Source organism: Syngnathus typhle, linkage group LG1 (genome assembly GCF_033458585.1).
Source record: "Syngnathus typhle isolate RoL2023-S1 ecotype Sweden linkage group LG1, RoL_Styp_1.0, whole genome shotgun sequence".
Classification (NCBI taxonomy): domain Eukaryota; kingdom Metazoa; phylum Chordata; class Actinopteri; order Syngnathiformes; family Syngnathidae; genus Syngnathus; species Syngnathus typhle.
Genome location: NC_083738.1, coordinates 4,388,398 through 4,411,704, shown reverse-complemented (window position 1 = coordinate 4,411,704; position 23,307 = coordinate 4,388,398). Strand labels below are relative to the sequence as shown.

General features: G+C 47.4%; 1 long non-coding RNA gene across 1 annotated transcript; it reads left to right on the top strand.

Moving 5' to 3' along the window:
* The first annotated feature begins 15,539 nt into the window (after positions 1-15,539).
* LOC133162985 (uncharacterized) lies at positions 15,540-22,019 on the top strand. Its single transcript, XR_009716309.1, has 3 exons — positions 15,540-20,636; positions 20,750-21,039; positions 21,396-22,019. It is a non-coding gene; the product is annotated as an uncharacterized LOC133162985 (long non-coding RNA).
* The last annotated feature ends 1,288 nt before the right edge of the window (positions 22,020-23,307 follow it).

Here is a 23,307-nt window from a genome sequence, read left to right as displayed (position 1 = left end):
GCTCCGAGTCACGACGAGGGGCAAGTTTTGGTTTCCAAGGGTGTTTTTATTCCTCTTCAACGTCTCTCCCATACAGAGCCGCCTTTTTCACGTCCGCACGCCTCTTTCCCGTGCGTGCACGGAGCGCGGTGGTGCGTTTACGGGCAGTCGGAGAAATCAACGCCAACAAAAAAAATTACATCCAGCCTAGTTAAGACCATACCAAAGACTATAAAAATGGGACCCATTGCCTCCCTGCGTGTGTGACGATCATTGGGACTTAAAAAAAAAAAGAAAAATTTCATAAAAGAAAATTCATAAAAATTGGGTGCGTATTATACATGGGTACAGGCTTTTTTCCAGCATCAGCATGCCATTTTTAGGGTGCGTATTATACATGGGGGCACACTATACACGGAAAAAAACAGTATATATAATGGTAATATCCATCATTTTAATGGAGGGTAATTAGTGGAATGTTAATGGAAGTTAATTAGTGGAATGTGCAGTTGAGTATTTTAGCTAGTTAATAGGGGTGTAACAATTCATCGATACACATCGATTAATCGATATAATGCTCTACGATTTATTGGCATCGATGCTAAACGTAAACATCGATTTATATCGCCGTTTTTGACCTCGGACATTGGACGCGACTTTATTTTGAAACCCAGTTCATTGTTGCTTGCTTCCTCTTTCCGGGAGCAGTGCGCGCCGCGGCATGTTGTGTTGTGAGCAGAGCAGGCACGTGAAAGGGGAGTCGACAACTAGTACGCGGCTCCTGGGCTGGTGCTATGGCTAGTGTCCAAAAGGACGAGGAAATTGGCTCCCCTTTAAGCTTCAAGTCATTCGTTTGGAAGCACTTTGGAGTCCAAAGAAAAGATGGCTCAAAGGACAAGACACGTGCAGTTTGTAAATCCTGCCACGCGGTGATCACAAATCTCGCCGCACATTTAAAGAAAAAATACAACATCAAAGTTCAGTGTTAAAATAAGCACTTTGTATACTACAATACTCTTGTAATTTCCTAAATAAAGAGTTTGCAGTACCTTGTAGATTTTGCGTATGAATTGTTATAAATCAGGATATTGTTCTATATTTTTTATTAAAAAATATATATATATCGATCGTAGAGCACTATATCGTGATATATCGTGAATGAATCGCAGCAGGCTTTAAGATATCGGCAAATATCGTATTGTAGTTCTTTGTATCGATATGATATCGTATTGTGACAAAACCCGCGATTTACACCCCTACTAGTAAATAATTTCAAAACCTCAGCATTTCAATTTCCTTCTCATTGTCTTATTTGGGGTGGAATGGTGGGTGCGTGGTTAGTCACCTCAGTCAAAATGCACGCCGCCTCTTCTTAGATTAGGCTTCACTATCGAGCCGATTGAGGTTAAGCAATATAGGAAATAGATGGGTTTAATATTTAGGGAAATGTAGGAAAAATAATTCTCGTATTTATTCACCCTCATATTTATTTCAATAAGATAATCACATGATGGACTCTTTTAATAATCACATAACACTCAAACAAAAAACAAAAAAAAGTTTCAGTCTATGCACCACAAAATGTTTTAGGTTGACGGGAGCAGAGTGGAAATTGCAATGCAGCAATACAATATTTGGGTAACTCACATTAGGAGAGTGTAACGCACCATGGCACACATCTCGGGAGGGTTTGCATGTTTCCACTCAAGCTTTAACCACAAACTGGAATCTCCTGCTCAACTGATGTCGGTTGAAACCCACCCTCGCTATAAACACACCCTCAATTTGATCCAATCAGTGAGTTGCATCTGACCACAGGCCACTAATGCGAGTCACCTCTGTCTGATGCTGCATTCACAATCCATGGGAAGAAATGTGGTCAAACCCAAACTAATACGATGGCTCTAGACAAGTATGTTCATCATTTAAAGACATGCTCCTATTGATGCCAAAAGCATTAACATTTTCACACTTCTGAAAAACACGCAAACCATTTTGCACAAGGTTGCCTTGGAAACACTTCAGCAATAACAGTAGTTTTTTTTAACAGTAGAACCTTGAATATCCTCAAAGTGGTAAACTTGGCATTTCAGTAATGATATCCTGGAAAAATTACTAGGTCAATTTAAGGTCAATCAAAAACTTCAAAGAGAGGTTGAAGATTAGTGCATGACATCACAATAAAATTAATGACTTCTGCTTTTCGCACATGTAATATTTTTTTATTTTGTGCCAGGGATAGTCTTCTTCTTTTCCTTTCGGCTTTTCCCCTCAGGGGTCGCCACAGTGAACCATCTGTTTCCATCTCACCCAATCCTGTGAATCCTTTCTCTCACCCCAACTAACTTCATGCCCTCTTTCACTCCATCCATAAATCTCCTCTTTGGTCTTCCTCTTGACCTCCTGCCTGGTGGTTCCATCCTCAGGTTCCTTCTACCAATATATTCACTATCCGTTCTCTGAACATGTCCGAACCAGCCCGGTCTGGCATCTCTGGCTTTATCTCCGAAACACCTAACATGCGCTGTCCCTCTGATTTACTCATTCCCGATTTATCCAACCGTGTCACTCCCAAAGAGAACCTCAGCATCTTCATCTCCGCTACCTCCTTCTCCGCCTTCTGCCTTTTCCCCAGTGCCACTGTCTCTAAAACCATACAGCATTGCTGGTCTCACCACTGTCTTGTACAACTTTTCATTCATTTTTGCTGATACTCTTTTATCACACATCTCCCCTGACACTTTTCTCTACCAGTTTCACCCTGCTTGGATGCGCTTCTTCATCTCTTTTTCACACTCTCCGTTGCTCTGGACTGTTGACCCTAAGTCCTTAAAATTCTCTTCCTTCTGGATCTCTTCTCCGTGTAGCCGCACCGTTCCACTTGGATCCCTCTCATTCACACACGTGTATTCTGTCTTCTTTCAGCTAATCTTCATTCCTCTCCTTTCTAGGGCATACCTCCACTTTAGATTTCCCTCCACCTGCTCCCTACTCTCACTACAGTTCACAATGTCAACTGCGCACATCATGGTCCATGGAGATTCCTGTCTGACCTCATTTGTCAGCCTGTCCATCACCATAGCGAACAAGAAGGGGCTCAGAGCTCAGCCTTGATGCAGTCCCACCTCCACCTCTGTCTTTCCTACACCACATCTCTCTCCTGTCTTTGATGCAGTCCTACCTCCACCTCTGTCATTTCTACAGCGCATCTCACTCCTGTCCTGCAGCTTTCATACATATCCTGTATCACTCTCACATACTTCTCTGCCACTCCAGACTTCTTCATACAATACCACAGTTCCTCTCTGGCCACCCTGTCATATACTTTCTCCAGATCTACAAAGACACAATGCAGCTCCTTCTGACCCTCTCTGTATACTGCATCTGTAGTACTCTTTCTGGGCATGAAACCATACTGCTGCTCAAGGATACTCACTTCTGCTCTAAGTCTAGCTTCCACCACTCTTTCCCATAACTTCATTGTATGATTCATTAACTTTATTCCTCTGTAGTTGCCACAACTCTGCGCATCCCCCTTGTTCTTATAGATACCGTTTTTTTCTGTGTATAGTGCGCCCCCATGTATAGTACGCACCCTAAAAATGGCATGCTGATGCTGGAAAAAAGCTTGTACCCATGTATAATACGCACCCAATTTTTATGAATTTTTTAAAAAAAAAAAATTTAATTTTTTTTTTTTTTTTTTTTTTAAAGTCCCAAAGATCGTCACACACGCAGGGAGGCGATGGGTCCCATTTTTATAGTCTTTGGTATGGTCTTAACTAGGCTGGATGTCATTTTTTTTGTTGGCGTTGATTTCTCCGACTGCCCCTAAACGCACCACCACGCTCCGTGCGCGCACGGGAAAGAGGCGGCTCTGTATGGGCGAGACGTTGAAGAGGAATAAAAACACCCTTGGAAACCAAAACTTGCCCCTCGTCGTGACTCGGAGCCGCAACAAATGTTTCGGATTTGTGTAGGGTACATTGTGACAGACGGCAAACTACCAGGTGATCGAGCGAGCGTCTGATACAAGAGCATTGCGGTCGTATGGAGCGTGTTTGAAATGAACAGCAGAGACGAAAGGAACAAGGCAAAGTGTTGTGAAATAAAATATTACCTGTAATACGCATTTTGTTATTTGCTGATTGAAACTGCTAATTAAACTGTGAATTGAAACTAATAGGTGGAGAACTGAACTCTCGCTCTTTACTATATAGCTGACGTGTCTTGCGCAACCGTTCTGCGCATCTGTAATGGCGGCCTCCGTATGACGTCCGGTCCGCAATGGAGATTAAAAAACAAACAATATTTGACAATAACACACCATCGAGGATTGCACCATCGCATCAAACGATGTGTCGTCAATTATGAATTTTACTAAGTGTGTTGGGCAGGATGGCTGAATGCGATGCGCGATTGACAACAAACAAGAAGAAAGGTGAGTTTTATTTCGAGGGAGATTTGTCATGTCTCGTCCCCAGTTTTGCTATGTGTCTAGGTTGCCATAGTTTCTGTTCGCGTCACCCCTCTCTTCCTGTGTCACCTCAATCGATGTAACGTGTTTTGTATTTAAGTCCTGTCTGCCCCTCGCTCACCGTTGGATCATTGCATGTGTTACTGTCATTTTGTTCCTGTCTTTGGTAATGTCACCCTGTTTTTTTGTTCCACGACTTTGTCGGTCAGTCCTGTTGTTGGTTTTGTTGTACCATGACTTTCAAAAAAAAAAAAAATTAAAAAAAAAAAAAATTAAATTTTTTTTGTGTACCCATGTATAATACGCACCCCAGATTTTGGGACAATAAATTAGTTAAATATTGCGCACTATACACGGAAAAAAACGGTAGGTATCAATACACTTGTCTTCCATTCCCCCGGCATCCTCTCATTCTCTAGGATGTCATTGAACAGTCTGGTCAAAAACTCTACAGACACTTCTCCAAGACACTTCCAAATCTACACAGGTAGATCATCCAATCCAACTGCCTTTCCACTCTTCATCCTCATCAGTGCCCTCCTCACTTCATCCCTACTGATCTTCGCAACTTTCTGGTTACAGTGGCCACCTCTTCTACGCTTCGTTCTCTCTCGTTTTCCTCATTCATCAACTCTTCAAAGTACTCTTTCCATCTTCCTATCACACTTCTAGTATCTGTGAAAACATTTCCATGTCTATCTTTCATCACCCTAACCTGCTGCACGCCCTTCCCATCTCTGTCTCTCTGTCTTGCCAGCTTGCACAAATCCTTCTCTCCCTCCTTAGTGTCCAACCTGGCATACAGGTTTTCGTATGCTCTTTGTTTGGCCTTTGCCACTTCTGCTTTCGCCTTACGCTGTATTTCCCTGTATCCCTGTATACTCTCTTCAGTCTTCTCGGTGTCTTCTTCTTCTTAGCTAACCTTTTGCCACATATACAGTCCTGCACGTTCTCGTTCCACCACCAAGTCTCCTTATCGACTTTCCACACCAAGTACCCTCCTGCCTGTCTCCCTGATCACATTAGCTGTAATTGTCCAGTCATCTGGAAGCGCCTCCTGCCCACCCAGAGCCTGTCTCAACTCCTTTCCGAAAGTCACACAACATGCTGCCTTTTTTAGTTTCCACCAATTTGTTCATTAAGAAGAAAAATGTGAGACAAAATTCATCTTACTATCTAAAGTATGATTCATTTAATTAGTGTGAAGGCAAAGGCCTTCACACTTATGTTACTCTACACCAGTGCTTCTCAAATAGTGGGGCGCGCCCCCCTTGGGGGGCGCGGTGCTATTCCTGGGGGGGCGCGTGTGACCCTGGGGAACAGGCTTTTTTTTTGGCAGTACTAGAATAAAGTGTAATTGCGCGTTTACTACAGCAGGGGGCAGTGGCGCTCTCATTGTTACTTCTGTCACGTTTGCGACAGTGCAACATTTTACGACTTACAAGACAAGTTAGGATAGTCACGGTGGGGAGGGGGGGCGCGAATAGTTTTCTTCTTGCTAGGGGGGGGGGGCGTAACAGAAAATAATTGAGAAGCACTGCTCTACACCAAGGGTGTCAAACGCATGTTTTTCTAGGGCCGCATTGTGGTCATAGCTTCTTTCGGAGGGCCATTATGACTGTCAACCCAAATCAATGTATCAGCACCTCATATTATATACAGTAAAAGCTACAAAACAAACTGACAAATAACAAATAATAGCTGGTCAATATTACAGAAGGAAAAACCTAAAGATAAATGGCAGCATATTTGGAGAAGAGACCGCTGCACTTGAGTGTGCACTTCTCTAAGTGCTGGAACGACATCTAATGAATGGCGCAGAAAGATTTAAGCTCACTGGATGTGTGGTGGATGTCATTGTATTTCCTTCATACATGTGAAAACAGTGTGCAGTAAACCCTCTGAATCATTGCAGAAAATTTTAATGATTGTATTGTTATTATTATTATTACTACCATATTTACTAGATATTTTTTAAATGATCCCATTTGCTGTGGCACAAGTGCCCAATTCACCTATCTGTGATCTCCATATACCCAATATTGTATAACTTATTGGGCGGCACAGTGGCGCACGTCTGCCTCACAGTTCGGGTTCGGCCCTCCGTGTGTGGAGTTTGCATGTTCTCCCTGTGCACACATGGATTTTCTCCGGCCACTCCGGTTTCCTCCCACATACCAAAAACATGCATGGTAGGCTGATTGAGGACTCCAAATTGCCCCTAGGTGTGAGTGCGAGTGCGGATGATTGTTTGTTTGTGTGTGCCTTGCAATTGGCTGGCAACCGGTTCAGGGTGTCCCCAACTACAGCCCGATGCACCCCCTTAAACCCCTGTCATACCGCTTGTAACCACAAGTGGTATAAAAACTGAAACGTAAAACGCGTAACAGAATCCCATCATTATTTAGTATACATGATAATGAAATACCGTCTTTTTCCATGTATAATGCACAAAATGTAACTAATTTATTGTCCTAAAATCTGGGGTGCGCATTATACATGGGTAAAACAATTTTTGAAGAAAATCTTCCTTGAAATAAAATCACCTTTCTTCTTGTTTGTTGTCAATCGCGCATCGCATGCAGCCATCCTGCCCAACACACTTAGTCAGTAAAATTCCTAATTGACGACACATCGTTTGATGCGATGGTGGAATCCTTGATGGTGTGTTATTGTCAAATATTGTTTGTTTTTTAATCTCCATCGCAGACCGGATATCATACGGAGGCCGCCATGACAGTATGCGCAGAACGGATGCGCAAGACTCGTCAATCGCGCATAGCATTCAGCCATCCTGCCCAACACACTTAGTAAAATTCATAATTGACAACATCGTTTGATGCGATGGTGCAATCCTTGATGGTGTTTTATTGTCAAATATTGTTACCGTTTTTTTCCGTGTATAGTGCGCCCCCATGTATAGTACGCACCCCTAAAAATGGCATGCTGATGCTGGAAAAAAGCTTGTACCCATGTATAATACGCACCGAATTTTTATGAATTTTTTTTAAAAAAAAAATTAATTTTTTTTTTTTTTTTTTTTTTTTTTTTTAAGTCCCAATGATCGTCACACACGCAGGGAGGCAATGGGTCCCATTTTTATAGTCTTTGGTATAGTCTTAACTAGGCTGGATGTAATTTTTTTTGTTGGCGTTGATTTCTCCGACTGCCCGTAAACGCACCACCGCGCTCCGTGCGCATGGAGCGTGTTTGAAGTGAACAGCAGAGAAGAAAGGAACAAGGCAAAGTGTTGTGAAATGAAATATTACCTGTAATACGGATTTAGGTAGAGAACTGAACTCTCGCTCTTTATATAGCTGACGTGTCTTGCTCATCCGTTCTGCGCATCTGTAATGGCGGCCTCCGTATGATATCCGGTTTGCGTGTGTGCGAGAGCGAGAGAGAGCGAGAGAGAGAGCGTGCGAGAGAACGCTCAACCGTAGCGCGCCGCCGACCGCCCAACTGCACCGGGCTGGCCGATTATTGTGACAGAGCCGTCGCTGAAATTTAGAAGATATTTTTAAAGTCCTGATGTACTTTCTAAAATTTAAGTGGACCTCAGTGCGCACTGCGCAGGGAGCTTAATTTGGTGCGGTCGCGCAACCGCAGCGCGCCGGGCGCTCACTGTCGCATTGCTTAAAGAGCGCCTTTGTGTTTTAGGATGAACAGCAGAGACCAAAGGAACAAGGCAAAGTGTTGTGAAATAAAATATTACCTGTAATACGCATTTTGTTATTTGCTGATTGAAACTGCTAATTAAACTGTGAATTGAAACTAATAGGAAGAAAACAACTCTCGCTCTTTATATAGCTGACGTGTCTTGCGCATCCGTTCTGTGCATTTTATTTCACAACACTTTGCCTTTCTTCTCTGCTGCTCACTTCAAACACGCTCCATGCGACCGCAATGCTCTCGTATCAGACGCTTGCTCGATCACCTGCTCGTTTGCTGTCCCGTGCGCGCACGAAGCGCGGTGGTGCGTTTACGGGCAGTCGGAGAAATCAACGCCAACAAAAAAAATTACATCCAGCCTAGTTAAGACCATACCAAAGACTATAAAAATGGGACCCATTGCCTCCCTGCGTGTGTGACGATCATTGGGACTTAAAAAAAAAAAAAAAAAAAAAAAAGAAAAAAAACTTAAAAAAAAAAAATTATTTTTTTTTTTTTTGTACCCATGTATAATGCGCACCCCGGATTTTAGGACAATAAATTAGTAAAATTTTGCGCACTATACACGGAAAAAAACGGTAGTTTTTTAATCTCCATCGCAAACCGGATATCATACGGAGGCCACCATTACAGATGCGCAGAACGGATGCGCAAGACACGTCAGCTATATAAAGAGCGAGACTTCAGTTCTGTACCTAAATGCGTATTACAGGTAATATTTTATTTCACAACACTTTGCCTTGTTCCTTTCTTCTCTGCTGTTCACTTCAAACACGCTCCATACGAACACAAGGCTCTCGTATCAGACGCTTGCGCGATCACCTGCTCGTTTGCTGTCACAATGTACCCTACACCAGTGGTCCCCAACCTTTTTTGCGCCACGGACCGGTTAGATGTCAGAAATATTTTCGCGGACCGGCATTTATATAAATAAATAATACATTTACCGGAATTTTCGGACTATAAGTCGCGTTTTTTTTCATAGTTTGGGTGGGGGGGGCGACTTTTACTCAGGAGTGACTTATATACATATACCATTTTTTCCCGTGTATAGTGCGCCCCCATGTATAATACGCGCCCTAAAAATGGCATGCTGATGCTGGAAAAAAGCCTGTACCCATGTATAATACGCACCCAATTTCTATGAATTTTTTTTTATTGAAATTTTACATTTACAAAAATTACATTCGCTTGCTGCGATCTGCAAACCGGACAGTGCAGGACTGCTGTGTGCTCGTGTTCACGGAGACTTGGTTGACTGTCAACATTCCGGACTCTGCTGTACATCTGGAGCGACTAGCGTGCTATCGGGCGGACAGGGCCATTGTACAAGGGGGGAAATCTCGTGGAGGTGGAATTTGCGTCTACATCCGTGACGAATGGTGCCGGGACTCTGTAGTGGTATGCAAGCACTGCTCGCCACTGGCGGAGTTCGTGATCATTAAGTGCCGTCCTTTTTACCTGCCAAGGGAATTTACCGCGATTCTGCTCGTCGCGGTTTACATCCCGCCTTCCAACATCGAAGGCGACAGGATCGTGGCTGTTAGTGAACTGTACCAGGCTGTCAGTGAACAACAGACAGCGCACCCTGACGGTTTCACCATCTTCGCTGGGGATTTTAATCATGCTAACCTGAAGTCTGTTTTTCCGAGGCTTCACCAGCATGTTAATTTTCCTACGCGTGGCGACAGCTTCCTGGACCTGGTCTACTCTTCGCATAAAGGAGCTTTCAAAGCCGCCCCCCTCCCCCATCTTGGACTTTCTGACCATATCACTGTTATGCTTTTGCACGCATACAGACAAATGGTGAGAGCGTCCAGGCCAGTTCACAAGCAGGTACGGGTGTGGCCTGAGGGTGCCTCTGATGCACTGCGTGACTGCTTTGGCTCTACTGACTGGGACATGTTTAGGAGGGCTGCCACTTGCGACGATCGGACAGACATTGAGGAGTATACTGACTCTGTTTCCTTCTACATCAGGAAGTGCATTGATGATGTGACTCACTCAAAATCCATCGTCACTCGGGCTAACCGGAAGCCATGGCTGACGGGGGCTGTCTTCAGGCTTTTGAGGGCCACGGACAAAGCCTTTAGAGCGGGGGATGAGGCTGGCTTGAGGACTGCGAGGGCTGACCTGTCCCGGGGCATCAAAGATGCAAAGAGGGCGTTCTCGTGCAAAATTACCGCCCACTTCAAGGACAGCAGGGACGCACGGAGCCTTTGGCAGGGCATCACGGATTACAAGCCCGCGCCGCAGAGCTGTGAGGGCGACGTCCGTCTGCTCAATGACCTCAACCGCTTCTTTGCTCGCTTCGACGCTCAGAACAGCACTTGCCCGCTGAAGGCCACTCCCCCTTCAAACGAGCTGCCCCTGTCCCTCTCCGCCGACAGCGTGAGGAGGGCGCTTGCCGCTATCAACATCCGTAAGGTGGCGGGCCCTGACAACATCCCGGGTCTTGCGCTGAAGGACTGCGCTGGTGAGCTGACGGATGTCTTCACAGACATCTTTAACACTTCCCTGCAGCAGGCCATCGTCCCGTCATGTTTCAAAGCTGCCACCATCGTACCTGTGCCGAAGAAACCCGCTCCGTCCTGCTTCAATGACTACCGCCCCGTGGCACTTACGCCCATCATCACATAGTGCTTTGAGCGGCTTGTCATGGAGCACATCCGATCCGTTCTCCCCCCCACCATTGACCCCTTCCAGTTTGCGTACCAAGCCAAACGGTCCTCTGAGGATGCCATCTGCTCTGCCCTCCACTCGGCCCTCACCCACCTGGAGAGAAGGGACTCGTATGTGAGATTGCTGTTTGTGGACTTCAGTTCTGCCTTCAACACCATTGTGCCACAACGCCTCATCAGCAAACTTGACACGCTGGGCCTCAGTACCTACCTCAGCAACTGGCTACTGGACTTCCTCTGTCAGAGGCCACAGGTAGTACGTGTTGGCGACAAAATCTTCGCCAGCATCACGCTGAGCACGGGGGCCCCCCAAGGCTGTGTGCTCAGTCCGCTGCTCTTCACCCTCCTGACGCATGACTGCACTGCAACCTACAGCGACAACCGTATAGTGAAGTTTGCTGACGACACGACTCTGGTGGGTCTCATCACCAAGGGAGACGAGACTCAATACAGGCTGGAGGTTGACTTTCTGACCACGTGGTGCAGGGACAACAACCTCCTGCTGAACGTCGACAAGACCAAGGAGATTGTTGTGGACTTCCGGAAGGGTCACACCCAACACCTGCCGCTGACCATCGACGGTGCTGTGGTGGAGAGAGTGAGCAGCGCCAAGTTCCTGGGGGTGCACATCAGTGAGGATCTCTCCTGGTCCACCAACACCGCATCACTGACAAAGAAAGCCCAGCGCCGCCTGTACTTCCTGCGGAAACCCAGGCGAGCGAGCGCCCCTCCGGCCGTCATGACTATATTTTACCGCGGCACCATTGAGAGCGTCCTCTCCAGCTGTATTGCTGTTTGGGGTGGCGGCTGCACTGACTACAACTTGAAGGCCCTGCAGCGCATAGTGAACACGGCTGGTAAGATTATTGGTGCTTCGCTCCCCTCCTTGAAAGACATTTACACCTCCCATCTCACCCGCAAGGCGACCACGATTGTGAGTGATGTGAGTCACCCCGCTCACTCTTTGTTCGAGCTTCTGCCCTCTGGGAAGAGGTACAGAAGCCTGCGCTCCCGCACCACCAGACTCTCAAACAGCTTCATACTCCAGGCAGTCAGGATCCTGAACTTGCTTCCCCTTTCTGCTTAGCATCCTGTACTTTTACTGTCTGTATGCACACTGGCTTTTATTCGTTGTGTTATCTATTTATTTATTATTTATTGTTACTCTTATTTATTGTTTGTGCCTTCTTATTTTTTATATTGCGTTGTTTACTTGTGTGTCTATCGTGTAATATGTCTTGTCACCGTGGGATAGGGAAAACGTAATTTCAATGTCTTTGTGTGTCTCGGCATGTGAAGATGTTGACAATAAAGCAGATTTTGACTTTTGACTTTGACTCTTTCGCAAACATGCATGCACTCTTTTGTGGCCTAGTGGTAGAGTGTCCGCCCTGAGACAGCAAAGTTGTGGGTTTAAACCCCGGCCGGGTCATACCAAAGACTATAAAAATGGGACCCGTTGCCTCCCTGCTTGGCACTCAGCATTAAGGGTTGGAATTGGGGGGTTAGATCACCAAATGATTCTCGAGCGCGCACCGCTGCTACTCACTGGTCCCCTCTCCCCCAGGAGACGGATCAAAATCACATGGTTAAATGCAGAGGACAAATTTCACCACACCCAGATGTGTGTGTGACGATGATCATTGGGACTTTAACTTTTTTAACTTTAACAAGAAAGTCAGCACGTTTAGTTGTTCACTCACTGATCGGTTCACTTCGTGATCTGTTGATGCACGGAAACGCAGTTCACTCACGAATCACTGATTGGTTCATGTGATGAACGGGAAAGGCAGTTCACTCACTCACTCACTCACTCACTCACTCACTCACTCACTCACTCACTCACTCACTCACTCACTCACTCACTCACTCACTCACTCACTCACTCACTCACTCACTCACTCACTCACTCACTCACTCACTCACTCACGGGAAAGTAAGCATGTTCAAGTCGTTCACTCACTAATCCGTTCAGTTGTTGAACGGTAAAGGCAGTTCACTCACTGATCCATTCGATTGATGAACGAGAAATGCAGTTCACTGACTCGTTCGTGAACGGGAAGTTACGTAACTCTTCTTCTTCATTTTGTTTTACGGCAGAGAGGCATCAGCTTAAAGACGCATTACCGCCACCTACTGTGTTGGATAAGTTACATAATTGCATGTTGGTTGAGGTCAAATGAAGTGATTCGTTCACTCGCGTTCACTGAATAGATTCGTTCTTTTTGAACGAATCCTTCTCGAGGGACACAACACTAGAGCGCACCTCATCCCATGAACCTCACTTAAAACAATGTGCTATTATGGACGTTGCTTTGTTTGGTTTATATTGCGCTGGCACATTGCAAAGTCTCATTACCGTCCATATAATCCCGCAGGCCTGGCAAGCACAAAGGAGTGATTGAGTGATAAGGGGAAAGAGATGGCCCACAGAGAGACATCACCTTCGCCTTGATGAGAAGGTGATGTCATCTCGACTAGAGACACAGGGGTCGACCTCTCTGATAGGTGGACGCGCTGGGACAAATGAGGAGCAGCTTGTAGACAAAGGCCCCATTTAATGAGCCTGAGACAGGAGGCCAAAATACACTCCGTGGGTGGCACATGGTGTCATAGCTGCTGAAAGACTGCTGAGCAATTAATCATCTGATTCAAGAACTGGGCAAAGGGCTTATTATGTAAGGTCATTTCAGATCACACCACACACCACCAGATCACAGAGGCCAGAGTTACACTCCTATCACACATCAGCCCTCAAATTTTCCCTGATCCCATAACATTGCAGCCAGAGATACTATATTCATCGTGTTGGTCAGATCCAACAATTATGCAATATAATATGACACACTTACTTCTCATTAGAGATGAAGGGCCCTTTGTGGCAGCCTGACAATCATTAAAAGCTCTCCATTGGCTTGGGTTGTTTACTCTCTGTTAATTACCAGGTGATTGTGCGGCCTCTGACCCACATTGAGAGTCAGGTCAGCCAACCCATGGGGGATTATTGACAATATTCAGGGAAGTGCACGTAGACAAAGAGTGTTAGTGGAGAAACGTTTGTTGCTGCATCATTAGACCGTGTTAGAAGACAAGCCCGCTCACAGTATTCTTGCAGTGGAACAATACCTCTGTCTATTGTAATTCTAAAAGGGGGTGGGGGGGACTAATGTGTGCTTATAGGGGTTTGTGACACCAGCTATCTATTTATGGATTCACTGGTTAGTAAAACAAAGTCGGTCAATAATTACATGCTCATCTAAAGCAATACTGTTACTCAGATGCATCCCGCAAGCAGGCCATAAGGGTCCGCGCCCGCCCACGAAGGTGCCTGTACACACATCCCCACCCCCATGAGTGGGAATAAGCAGTTCAGAAATGGATAGATGGATTTTTTTTTATAAATATATTTGATCATATCAGCTAAATTTGTGTTGTGAAATGATAATGTTATGGTAAGTTGTTTCTCACTTAGAGAATAAAAATATACAGCCTATCAGCCTCATTGAAAATGATGTTAACTGCACAAGCCTCTGCACAAGGCCATATGATGGCGCCGCGGATGGCAGCCACGGTGAGTCGCTCTCTGTTTCTTTGTCTTATTTTGTGTGTTTTCTCTGTCCTCTGCTGTCCATCCCGGATCACTTTTACCAGAGAAGCGCTGTTAAACATCGGACAGTCTTCTTCTGGTATTTTCTCTCCTGTTCTGTTTGTCGGAGATTCTAGCCTGAGCGGCGGTGCTGTACAAGCTAGCGCGACGACGGCGGCGCGGAAAACGAGCCGGAGCACTCGTAAGGCTGAGGCAGAGAGGGTTCCGTTCTGCCCTACCGTCAATTCATCTGGCAAATGTCCGCTCACTGGCAAACAAGATGGACGAACTGCTGCTCCTCACTTCAAGGAACACGGACTTCAGCAGATCCGCCGCGCTGTGCTTTGTGGAAACGTGGCTCAGCGAACGAACCCCCCACCACACCGTGGAGCTAGCGGGGTTCCAGCTAACGCGAGCAGATCGCAGCGCGGAGCTCTCCGGAAAATCAAAGGGAGGTGGTCTCTGTTTCTACATTAATGAACGTTGGTGTACTGATGTCACAGTGTTGAAAGAGTTTTGCAGCCCTCTCCTAGAAATACTTGTCATAAACTGCCGGCCGTTCTATTCACCACGGGAGTTCTCCTCGATCGTCATGGCGGCTGTTTACATTCCACCACACGCACGTGCAAGTGAAGCCACGCAGAAACTGGCTGACCAGGTAACAGACATGGAGAAACTTCTACCAAACTCACTAATCATTGTTCTGGGTGATCTTAACAGGGCGAACCTCGCACACGAACTCCCCAGGTACAGACAGCACGTAACGTGTCCCACCAGAGCGGCACAGACTCTGGACCACTGCTACACCCTGATCAAGGATGCATACCACTCTGCGGATCGTGCAGCTTTAGGACTCTCGGACCACTGTCTAGTTCAGGGGTGGGCAAACTTTTTGACTCGCGGGCCGAACTGGGTTCTAAATTTGGACCGGAGGGCCGAACCAGGAGCAGATGGACGTAGGCTTTGTGTGAAGTCATATAAGCGACCTGTAAAGGTCATTGCATAAAAGATTTTGGCCTTTAGTAGGTAGTAAAGCATGGATATTCCAAACAAGTTTTTTGAAAACAAATGCATTTATTAACAGCATTAAAAAACAATAATAATAATAATTCACTAAAAAACTGCTATCGGTGATTCTCATAAAATACGACACTGTTATTATGAATAACAGTCTCCATCACTTCAGTGCCTGCAGGTCAGATTAATGAAAGATGTTTATTTTATGAGATCACATCAAACGGCAAACATTCTGACCAAATATATCATCTTGAAGAATCGGTGAAAGCATACATCCAAATAAAGTAATCAAAACAGCAACACGGTGAGGGGTATCTGAAAATCAGAGCAGAGTTTTAACTCACAAACACCTGGTAACAGAGGTGAGGAAACGGGAAACACTTCCCGTAAGCCTTAAGAACTTTACAGGTTAAGATTAGTCGCAAATAGGTGGTGCATCAATGTCCTTGAGCATCCTGCATTGTTTGAAAATGAGAATGGTCGCTAGTTTCAATCCGTGCTATGTGTATAAATCATATTCAAAATGCCTCCCCTTCATTTTCAGTGGGAACAGTGTGGTTGGTCTCCCTTTTTTGCTACTGCGTCATAGTCTGGAGTAAAATTTGTTGTGGCAATTCTTAGGAGAGATCCGAGGTGTTGGTCCGTTTACCTCGATCTGTGACGGGTTGATGTTGACGTTCATGTGGCTGAACGTCACGTCGCGTACGTCGAGCCAAATTGGCCACTCTTTTTTAACATTCGGCACTCACTTCTTTTCTTCGGGCCACTCATTTTAATGGAAGGATTCCAGGGGAAGGTTTGTGGGTGGCTTTAGCGCAAAACTGCATCTGAAAATTCAGCTCTAAATTCGGGACTGCAACGAATAGAGCGAGAGCGCGCTCATGCCCGTACTACTGAGTACGTATACGCACTTGAGTGTGCACCGAGCTTTCTGACACGGCTTCCGGTAGTAAATGCGCAGGCGAGCGCTTCGCCATCTACTGGGGAAACGCAGTCATTGCAGGAAAAATGACCCAAAAACAAAGTTTAATAATACAATTTGTTCAGGGTTGGCGGGCCGGATTAAACGGTCCCGTGGGCCGGATGTGGCCCGCGGGCCGTAGTTTGCCCACCCCTGGTCTAGTTCATCTGATCCCGGCCTACAGGCAGAAACTAAAAACTTCTAAGCCTGTGGTGAGGACTGTGAGGAAGTGGACAGTGGAGTCAAGGCAGGGTCCAAGCCTGCTTTGACTGCACCGATTGGGGAGCTTTCGAAGCTGCAGCTTCAGACTTGCATGAACTCACTGACACTGTCACATCATACATCAGTTTTTGTGAGGATCTGTGTGTGCAGATTAAGACCTTCTGCACGTACAACAACGACAAACCTTGGTTTACACCGAACCTCAGGAGGCTGTGCAAAGTCAAGGAGGAGGCCTACAGGAGCGGCGACCGCGACCTGTTCAGGCAGACCAGAAACACACTGAACCGAGAGGTCAGGAAAGCCAGGAGGTGTTACGGGGAGACCATGAAGAGACACATCTCTGCCAATCCTGATCCCTCAACAGTGTGGAAGGGTCTGCAGAGCATCACAGGCTACAAGAAACGAACCGTCCTGTGGAGAGCCTGTCATGCCTCGTTCCCAGTTTTTGTTATGTGTCATCGTTTCTGTGTCTGTGTGCTCGCCCCTCCCTTCCTGTGTGCCCTTGTTTAGAGTGATCACACGCACCTGCCTCTCGTTACCTGTGTTGTATTTAAGTTCTGTTTGAGTGTCACTTGCTGTCGGAGCATTGTGTGTCTGTGTGTGCGTGTGTAACACGTGGACCATGCATGTCTCACGGTCACGGTTGGTTTTGTTCCCGTCTTTTGTTTCGCAATTTAGTCGGTTAGTCTTGTTAGTTTGTTGGTTAGTCACGTCAGTTTGCCTAGTCTTTTTGAGTTTGTTGCAATAAACCCTGGTCCAAGCTGCACTTGGTCGCCCTGCTCCATTTCTCCACTCCGAAGCCGTGACAGAATGCTCCGACCATCACAGCGACCAGCGCTTGGACCTTCCAGGATCAGCTCCCGTCCGCGACCTGCAATCCACGGCCGTCGTCCGAGCAGGTTCCAGCACCATGGGCTTCGCGGCCGCCATCAGAGTTCCTCCCGGTGCGACCGGCTCCGCTGTTGCCATCGGACTTCGCCCATCGGCGACACCAGACTCGACGGCTGCCATCGGACTTTGCTCCAGCGACGCTGGACCCACGGCCGCCGTTGGTCTTTGTGCCAGCAGCGCCAGAACCTGCGATCATCACCCGACATCTAGGAAGGCAACATGCTTGACTCGTGCCGCTGCGCACAACTCCGCCTCCCCGAATCCCGCCGATTGCGGCATGGACTCCCCGAATGCCGCCGATTGCGGATCTGTTTCCCCGAGTTGCCGCCGATTGCGGATCTGTTTTCCCGAGTGTCCGCCGATTGCGGTTTTGTTTCCCCGGGTGTCCGCCGATTGCAGTTTTGTTTCCCCGGGTGTCCGCCCGATTGCGGCTCTGTTTCCCCGGGTGTCCGCCGATTGCGGCTCTGTTTCCCCGGGTGTCCGCCGATTGCGGCTCTGTTTCCCCGGGTGTCCGCCGATTGCGGTTTTGTTTCCCCGGGTGTCCGCCGATTACGGCTCTGTTTCCCCGGGTGTCCGCCGATTGCGGCTCTGTTTCCCCGGGTGTCCGCCGATTGCGGCTCCGTGTGCCCTAGTCGCCGCCCGAGTGCGGCTCTCTGCCCCTAGTCGCCGCCGCCCGAGTGCGGCTCTCTGCCCCTAGCCGCCGCCCGAGTGCGGCTCTCTGCCCCTAGCCGCCGCCCGAGTGCGGCTCTCTGCCCCTAGCCGCCGCCCCAGTGCGGCTCTCTGCCCCTAGCCGCCGCCCCAGTGCGGCTCTCTGCCCCTAGCCGCCGCCCGAGTGCGGCTCTCTGCCCCTAGTCGCCGCCCGAGTGCGGATCTGTTTGCCCCTAGTTGCCGCCCCAGTGCGGCTCTCTGCCCTTAGTCGCCGCCCCAGTGCGGCTCTCTGCCCCTAGTCGCCGCCCGAGTGCGGCTCTCTGCCCCTAGTCGCCGCCCCCCGAGTGCGGCTCTCTGCCCCTAGTCGCCGCCCCCCGAGTGCGGCTCTCTGCCCCTAGTCGCCGCCGCCCGAGTGCGGTTCTCTGCCCCTAGTCGCCGCCGCCCGAGTGCGGCTCTCTGCCCCTAGTCGCCGCCCCTCGAGTGCGGCTCTCTGCCCCTAGTCGCCGCCCCCCGAGTGCGGCTCTCTGCCCCTAGTCGCCGCCCGAGTGCGGCTCTCTGCCCCTAGTCGTCGCCCGAGTGCGGCTCTCTGCCCCCCCGCCCCCCCGCGTGCCGTCGTGAGGGATTGGATTTTTGGGACGTCGGGAGCCGTCCCTTGTGGGGGGGGTTCTGTCATGCCTCGTTCCCAGTTTTGGTTATGTGTCATCGTTTCTGTGTCTGTGTGCTCGCCCCTCCCTTCCTGTGTGCCCTTGTTTAGAGTGATCACACGCACCTGCCTCTCGTTACCTGTGTTGTATTTAAGTTCTGTTTGAGTGTCACTCGCTGTCGGAGCATTGTGTGTCTGTGTGTGCGTGTGTAACACGTGGACCATGCATGTCTCACGGTCACGGTTGGTTTTGTTCCTGTCTTTTGTTTCGCAATTTAGTCGGTTAGTCTTGTTAGTTTGTTGGTTAGTCACGTCAGTTTGCCTAGTCTTTTTGAGTTTGTTGCAATAAACCCTGGTCCAAGCTGCACTTGGTCGCCCTGCTCCATTTCTCCACTCCGAAGCCGTGACAGAGCCCAAGGCTTGCTAACTAGCTAAACAAGTTCTACTGCTGGTTTGATCGGATCTCCCACACAACGGGACTTCCTGCAGCACAATCTATATACCGTTTTTTTCCGTGTGTAGTGCGCAAAATTTAACTAATTTATTGTCCTAAAATCTGGGGTGCGCATTATACATGGGTACAAAAAAATTAAAAAAAATTTTTTTTTAATTTTTTTTTTTTTTTTAAAGAAAGTCATGGTACAACAAAACCAACAACAGGACTGACCGACAAAGTCGTGGAACAAAAAGACAGGGTGACATTACCAAAGACAGGAACAGAACCCAAACAGACATCATGACAGTAACACATGCAATGATCCAACGGTGAGCGAGGGGCAGACAGGACTTAAATCCAAAACACGTTACATCGATTGAGGCGACACAGGAAGAGAGGGGCGACGCGAACAGAAACTATGGCAACCTAGACACATAGCAAAACTGGGGACGAGACATGACAAATCTCCCTCGAAATAAAACTTGAAATCACCTTTCTTCTTGTTTGTTGTCAATCGCGCATCGCATTCAGCCATCCTGCCCAACACACTTACCGTTGTTTTCCGTGTATAGTGCGCAAAATCTAACGAATTTATTGTCCTAAAATCTGGGGTGCGCATTATACATGGGTACAAATTTTTTTTAATTTTTAAAAGGGGCGACGCGAACAGAAACTATGGCAACCTAGACACATAGCAAAACTGGGGACGAGACGTGACAAATGTCCCTCGAAATGAAACTTGAAATCACCAAGTTTTGGTTTCCAAGGGTGTTTTTATTCCTCTTCAACGTCTCTCCCATACAGAGCCGCCTTTTTCACGTCCGCACGCCTCGGTGGTGCGTTTATGGGCAGTCGGAGAAATCAACGCCACCAAAAAAAATTACATCCAGCCTAGTTAAGACCATACCAAAGACTATAAAAATGGGACCCATTGCCTCCCTGCGTGTGTGACAATCATTGGGACTTAAAAAAAAAAAAAAAAAATCATTAAAAAAAATTCATAAAAATTGGGTGCGTATTATACATGGGTACAGGCTTTTTTCCAGCATCAGCATGCCATTTTTAGGGTGCGGTGCGTATTATACATGGGGGCGCACTATACACGGAAAAAAACGGTACTCACCTCTCCCCACAGCTGCTTTGTCCACACCTCTATCATCGCTGTTACCCACTCTCTCTCTTGCAGAGGCCGCGCCCGCACTCCAGGTCCGCGAGGAGGAAGTGCGCCAGATGTTTCAAAGACAAAAGACCAGGAAGGCACCGGGCCAAGACGGCGTGTCACCTTCCTGCTTGAAAGTCTGCGCTGAGCAGCTGGCGCCCACCTTTGCACGGATCTTCAACCGTTCTCTGGAGCTGTGTGAGGTGCCCTCGTGCTTCAAGAGCTCCACCATCGTTCCAGTGGCCAAGAAGCCCGCCATCACAGGTTTGAATGACTATAGACCCGTCGCACTGACATCTGTGGTCATGAAATCTTTCGAGAGGTTAGTGCTGAACCACCCGAAGAAGGTCACAGGCCCCCTGCCTGACCCCCTCCAGTTTGCCTACCGGGCAAACAGGTCAGTGGATGATGCGGTCAACATGGGACTGCACTACATCCTGCACCACCTGGACAACCCAGGAACGTACGCCAGGATCCTGTTCGTGGACTTCAGCTCGGGGTTCAACACCATCGCTCCTGACATCCTCCAACAGAAGCTCATCCAGCTTGCGGTGCCTGCCTCCACCTGTCAGTGGATCACCAGCTTCCTAACCAACAGGAGACAGCGTGTGAGGCTGGGGGGCATCACATCTGACACCCGGACCACCAATACTGGAGCCCCTCAGGGGTGCGTCCTCTCCTCGCTGCTCTTCTCTCTCTACACCAGGGGTCACCAACCTTTTTGAAGTCGGGAGCTACTTCAAGGGCACCGAATAATGCAAAGGGCGACCACTTTGATAATACACTTCAGAAATAACAAAGTTACACAGTGTACCTTTAATTTTATATTTTTATTAATGATATTCTATGTGAAGACACTGAACATAAATGTTAGTGGGAAGCCTGGCATTGCATGCTCTTCACCAGTGTACTGTAAACTATTTTTAGAACTGGCCTATAGCCGACTGATGTGGTCGCTGCGGGTGACTGATGTGGTCGCCGCGGGTTGGTGACCCTTGCTCAACACCAATGATTTCTCCTCAGGTGACTTTCCTGTGAAGCTCCTGAAGTATGCAGACGATACCACTCTCATCGGACTGATCCAGGATGGTGATGAGACTGCGTACAGACAGGAGGTGGAGCGACTGGTCCACTGGTGCAGCCAAAACCACCTGGAGCTGAACCTGCTCAAGACCGTGGAGATGACAGTGGATTTCAGGCGAGTCCCTTCACCACTTTTACCCCTCACTATCCGCAGTAATACTATTCTCTCCACAGACACCTTCAAGTTCCTGGGAACCACAATCTCTCGGGACCTGAAATGGACCGGCCACATAGACTCTGTCCGGAAGAAGGCCCAGCAGAGGCTGTACTTCCTGAGACACAGACTTGGTAAACTAACATAACTCTCTAACAAAACCAACAACAGGACTGACCGACAAAGACGTGGAACAAAAAGACAGGGTGACGTTACCAAAGACAGGAACAGAAACCTGTGTTATTGGCAAATATTGTTTGTTTTTTAATCTCCATCGCGGACTGGACGTCATACGGAGGCAGTATAGATCCGATGCGAATAGTCCTCTTCTTGACTGACAATAAATGTGATAGTTTAATACAATCAGCAAATAACAAAATGCGTATTACAGGTAATATTTTACTTCACAACACTTTGCCTTGTTCCTTTTGTCTCTGCTGTTCACTTCAAACACGCTCCATACGAACGCAATGCTCTCGTATCAGACGCTTGCTCGATCACCTGCTCGTTTGCTGTCACAATATACCCTACACAAATCTGAAACGTTTGTTGCGGCTTCGAGTCACGACGAGGGGCAAGTTTTGGTTTCCAAGGGTGTTTCTATTCCTCTCCAACTTCTCTCCCATACAGAGCCGCCTTTTTTACATGTCCGCACGTCACTTTCCTCTTTTCATTTTAAACGAACTGATCGCGGTGGTGCCTTTACGGGCAGTCGGAGAAATCAACGCCAACAAAAAAAATACATCCAGCCTAGTTAAGACCATACCAAAGACTATAAAAATGGGACCCATTGCCTCCCTGCTTGGCACTCAGCATTAAGGGTTGGAATTGGGGGGTGAGATCACCAAATGATTCCCGAGCGCAGCGCTGCTGTTGCTCACTGCTCCCTAGGGGTGTAAATCGCGGGTTTTTTCACGATACGATACAATATCGATATAAAGAACTACGATACGATATTTGCCGATATCTTAAAGCCTGCTGCGATTCATTCACGATATATCGCGATATAGTGCTCTACGATCGATTTTTTTTTTTTTTTTTAATAAAAAATATAGAACAATATCCTGATTTATAACAATTCATACGCAAAATCAACAAGGTACTGCAAACTCTTTATTTAGGAAATTACAAGAGTATTGTAGTATACAAAGTGCTTATTTTAACACTGAACTTTGATGTCGTGTTTTTTCTTTAAATGTGCGGCGAGATTTGTGCTCCCTGAATATTTGATCACCGCATGGCAGGATTTACAAACTGCACGTGTCTTGTCCGTTGAGCCATCTTTTCTTTGGAATCCATAGTGCTTCCAAACGAATGACTTGAAGCCTAAAGGGGAGGTGATTTCCTCGTCTCTTTGGACACTAGCCATAGCACCAGCCCAGGAGCCGCGTACTAGTTGTCGCCTCCCCTTTCACGCGCGTGCTCTGCTCACAACACAACAACGCCGGGCGCACTGCTCCCGGAAAGAGGAAGCAAGCAACAATGAACTGGATTTCAAAATAAAGTCGCGTCTAATGTCCGAGGTCAAACACGGCAATATAAATCGATGTTTACCTTTAGCATCGATGCCAATAAATCGTAGAGCATTATATCGATTAATCGATGTGTATCGATGTATCGTTACACCCCTACTGCTCCCCTCTCTCCCAGGGGATGGATCGAAATCACACGAGGATGGGTCAAATGCAGAGGACAAAT